This window comes from Palaemon carinicauda, chromosome 11 (assembly GCF_036898095.1).
Source record: "Palaemon carinicauda isolate YSFRI2023 chromosome 11, ASM3689809v2, whole genome shotgun sequence".
NCBI classification, from domain to species: Eukaryota; Metazoa; Arthropoda; class Malacostraca; order Decapoda; family Palaemonidae; genus Palaemon; species Palaemon carinicauda.
This window is the reverse complement of record NC_090735.1, coordinates 74,495,319-74,500,318: the sequence shown is the minus strand read 5'-3', so window position 1 is coordinate 74,500,318 and position 5,000 is coordinate 74,495,319. Positions and strand designations below refer to the sequence as shown.

The window sequence follows — 5,000 nt, the reverse complement described above, 5'->3', positions numbered from 1 at the left end:
CTGCGTTCTCTTCCTTTCCACATAAATAGAGCTAGCTTTTGTGTGCTCCTCTTTTTCACTTGATTACAGCTTGCTTCTGCACTCTTCTTTTCACCATAAGGACAGCTCGCTTCTGTGATCTCTTTTTTTTTTCACATAAATACAGCTTACTTCTGTAGTCTCTTCTTTTCCACACAAGTACAGCTTGCTTTTACGCTTTCTTCTTTTCCACACAAGTACAGCTTGCTTTTACGCTTTCTTCTTTTCCACACAAGTACAGCTTGCTTATGTGGTCTCTTCTATTCCACATGAGCAAAGTTTGCTTCTGCGCTCTCTTCTTTTCTTCATGAGCACAACTTGCTTCTACAGACTCGTTCTTTTCCACATAATACCAACTTGCTTCTGTGGTCTCTTCTTTTCCCCGTAAGTACAACTTGCTTTTGTGCTCTCTTCTTTTTCACATAAGTAAAGCTTGCTTTTGTGGTCTCTTCTTTTCCTCATGAAAACTGCTAGCTTCTATAGTCTCTTCTTCTCCAAATGAGCAAAGCTTGCTTCTACACTATTCTTTTCCCCATAAGTACATCTTGCTTTTGTGATTTCATCTTTTCCATATGAGCACAGCTTGCTTCTGCGCCCTCTTCTTTTCCACATAAGCACTGATTGCTTCTACACTCTTATCTTTTTCACAGAAATACAAGTTCCTTCTGAGCTCTTCTTGTTTTCCATATCGGTATAACTTCCTTCTGTGCTCTCCTCTTTTCTAAATAAATACCGATTGCTTCTGCTTTCTCTTCTTTATCACATAGGTTTAGCTTACTTCTATGCTCTCCTCTTTTATAAATAAGTATAGCTAGCTTCTGCGCTCTCTTCTTTTGCTTCTATGGTCTCTTCTTTTCCACATAAGCACATCTTGCTTCTACACTTTCTTCTTTTCCAAATAAGCACAGCTTGCTCCTGTGGTCTCTTCTTTTCCACACAGGTACAGCTTATTTTTGCGCTGTCTTCTTTTCCAAATAGGTACAGCTTTTTTTTTAGTGCTCTCCTCTTTTCAAAATAAGTACAGCTTGCTTCTGCAATCTCTTCTTTACCACATAGGTACAGCTTCCTTCTATGCTCTCCTCTTTTCCAAATAAGTACAACTAGCTTCTGCAGTCTCTTCTTTTTCACTTCATTACAGTTTGCTTCTGTCTATGGTCTCTTTTTTTCGTACAGGTACAGCTTCCTTCTGTGCTCTTCTTTTTTAAATAAGTACAGCACCCTTGTGCACTCTCTTCTTCGCTTAAGAACAGTTTGCTTCTGTGATCTCCCCTCTTCCACATATCTACTGATTCCATATGTGCTCTCTTTTTTTTTTTAACTTGAGTGCAGTTTACTTCTGTGGTCTCTTCTTTTACGCATAAATACAGATTCCTTTTGCGCTCTCTTCTTTTCCAAATAAGTACAGCTACCTTCTGAGCTCTCTTCTTTTTAACTTCAGTAAAGTTTGCTCCCATGGTCTCTTCTTTTCCATATAATCACAGCTTTCTCCAACAGTCTCTTCTTTTCGACATAAGTACATCCTGCTTCTGATGTCTCTTCTTTTCCTCATGAGCACAGCTTGCTTCTACAGTCTCTTCTTTTCCATGTGAGTATAGCGTGCTTCTGTGGTCTCTTCTTTTCAACATGAGCATAGCTTGCTTCCACAATCTCTTCTTTTCACCAGAAGTACAGATTGCTTATATGATCTCTTTTTTTCACATAAGTACAGCTTGCTTATACAGTCTCTTTTTCTCCACATGAGCAAAGCTTGCTTCTGCACTCTCTTCTTTTTCTCATGAACACAGCTTGCTTCCACAGTCTCTTTTTTCCTCACAAGAACAGCATGCTCCTGTGATCTCTTCTTTTCCACGTGAGCACAGCTTGCTTCGACATGCTCTTCTGTTCCCCGTAAGTACAACTTGCATTTGTGCTCTCTTCTTTTTCACATAAGTAAAGCTTTCTTCTGTGGTCTCTTCTTTTCCTCATGAGCACAGCTTACTTCTATAGTATCTTCTTTTACAAATGAGCAAAGCTTGCTTCTACACTCTTCTTTTCCTCATGAATACAGCTTGCTTTTGTGATCTCATCTTTTTCATATGAGCACAGCTTGCTTCTGCGCTCTCCTCTTTTCCGCATAAGCACTATGTGCTTCTACACTCTCTTATCTTTTCCACATAAGTACAAGTTCCTTCTGAGCTCTCTTCTTTTCCATATCGGTACAACTTCCTTCTGTGCTCTCCTCTTTTCTAAATAAATACCGCTTTCTTCTGCTTTCTCTTCTTTACCACATAGGTTCAGCTTACATCTATGCTCTCCTCTTTTATAAATAAGTACCACTAGCTTCTGTGCTCTCTCCTTTTTCAATTAATTAAAGTTTGCTTCTATGGTCTCTTCTTTTCCACATAATCACAGCTTGCTTCTACACTTTCTTCTTTTCCAAATAAGTACTGCTTGCTTGTGTGGTCTCCTCTTTTCCACATAAGTACAGCTTCCTTCTGCGCGGTCTTCTTTTCTACATAGTTACAGCTTTCATATGTGCTCTCCTCTTTTCAAAATAAGCACAGCTTGCTTCTGCAATCTATTCTCTACCATATAAGTACAGCTTCCTTCTGTGCTCTCCTCTTTTCCAAGTACGTACAACTAGCTTCTGCGGTCTCTTCTATCTTACTTAATTACAGTTTGGTTCTGTCTCTGGTCTCATGTTTTCCACATAAGCACAGCTTGCTTCTACACTCTCCTCTTTTCCACATTGGTACAGCTTCCTTCTGTGCTTTTGTCTGTTAAAAAAAAAATACTGCTCCTTTCTGCGCTCTCTTCTTCTTCACTTCAGTCCAGCTTACTTTTTTGGTTTCTTCTCTTCCACCTAAGCACTGCTTCTATCTATGCTCTCTTTTTTTCCCTTAAGCGCAGTTTGCTTCTGTAGTCTCTTCATTTCCACATAAATACAGCTTCCTTTTACGCTCTCTTCTTTTCCAAATAAGTACAGCTTGCATCTGCGCTCTCTACTCTTTCTCTTAAGTACAATTTGCTTCTGTGGTCTTTTCCTCTCCTTATAAGTAATCTTCCTTCTGCACGCTCTTCTTTTTCACTTAAGTACAGCTTCCTTCCTTGGTGTTTTTTTTTTTTTTTTTTTTTTTTTTTTTTTTTTAACATATGTACAGGTTCCTTTTGTGCTCTCTTCTTTTCCACATAAGTACAGCTTCCTCTGTGCTCTCTTCTTTTCCACATAAGTACAGCTTGCTTCTACGCTATTTTATTTTTTACTTAAGTACAGTTTCCTTCTATAGGCTCTTTTTTTCTCACATAAGCACAGCTTGCTTCTACAATTTCTTATCTTCCCTGTAAATACAGCTTGCTTCTCTGCTCTCTTCTTTTCAACATAAGCAGAGCTTGCTTCTGCACTCTCTTCTTTTCCCTCTAAGTACAGTTTGCATCTGCGCTCTCTTCGTTTCCACATAATCACATATTCCATCTGTGTTCTCTTAATTTCCACATAGTACAGCTTGCTTCTGCACTCTCCTTTTTCCACATAAGTACAGCCTCCTTTTATGCTCTCCTTTTTTCCACCTAAGTACAGCTTGCATCTGCATTCTCTTCTTTTCCATCTAAGTACAGTCGGATTCTGCGCTCTCTCCTTTTTCACATAAGCATAGCCTCTTCTATGCTCTCCTCTTTTCCACATAAGCACAGCTTGCTTTTGCATTCTCTTCTTTTCCACTTAATTACAGCTTGTTTTTGCACTCTCTTCTTTTCCACACGATTGCAGCTTGTATCTGTGCTCACTTCTTTTCCACATAACTCCAGCTTGCTTTTGTGCTCTTTTGTTTTTCGCTCAAGTACAGCTTGCTTCTGTGCTTAAATCTTTCACTCACAAGTGCAGCTTGCCTCGACACTCTCTTTTTTTCCACTTAAGTACAAGTATCTCATGTGCTCTCTTCTTTTCTGCTTAACTACAGCTTCCCTTTGCACTCTTTTCTTTTCCACCTACGTATAACTTGCTTTTGTGCTTTCTTCTTTTCCACAAAATACAGCATGCTTTCACATTCTCATCTTTTCCACATAATTAGAGTTTGGTTCTGCCCTCTCTTCTATTCCACTTAGGTGCATCTTGCTTATGTGCTCTCTTCTTTCTTCAAAAAGTGCAGCAAGCTTTTGCACTCTCTTCTTTTCCACATAATTACAGCGTGCTTCTGCACTCTCTACTTTTCCACATAAGTACAGCTTGCTTCTGTGCTTTCTTCTTTTCCATACAAGTAAAGCTTTCTTCTACGCTTTCTTCTTTTCCATGTAAGTACAGCTTGCTTCTGTGCTCTCTTTGTTCCCACACTAGTAGAACTTGCTTCTGTGCTCTCATATTATCTATATAAGTAGAGCTTTTTTATGCGCTTTCTTATTTTCCGCAATAGTAAAGCTTGCGTCTGTACTCACTTTCTTTCCAGATAAGAACATCATGCTTCTGCACTCGCTTCTTTTCCACATAGGTACAGCGTATTCATGCACTCTCTTTTTTTCCACATAAGTAGAGCTTGCTTTTGCGCTCTTTTTTTCCACATAAGTACAGCCTGGTTTTACAATCTCTACTTTTCCACATAAGGACAACTTGCTTCTGCGCTCTCTTTTTTTCCCACAAGTAGAGCTTTTTTTTTACCCTCTTTCTTTTCCATGTAAGTACAGCTTGCTTGTGTGTTTTCTTCTTTTACAAACAAGTAGAACTTGCTTCTGCACACTCTTCTTTTCCACATAAGTACAGCTCTCCCATGTGCTCTCTTTTTTTTTCACAAAAGTATGGCATGCTTCTCTACTTTCTTCTTTTCTACATAAGGGCAGCTTGCTTCTGTATTCTCTTATTTTCCACATAGGTACATGTTATTTCTGAGCTCTCTTCTTTTCCATACAGGTAGAACTTTCTTCTGCTCTCTTCTTTTCACATAAGTATACAGGCTGCTTCTACATTCTCTTCTTTTCTGCATAAGTACAGATTTTTTTCTGTATTCTTCAGTGGT

The 5,000-nt window shown here is 38.9% G+C and overlaps 1 protein-coding gene across 2 annotated transcripts in view; it reads left to right on the top strand.

Annotated features, from left to right (window-relative positions):
* Positions 1-5,000, top strand: part of LOC137649708 (solute carrier organic anion transporter family member 74D-like) — a 69,029-nt gene that overhangs the window by 51,658 nt on the left and 12,371 nt on the right. The gene's annotated exons all lie outside the window — the stretch shown is intronic.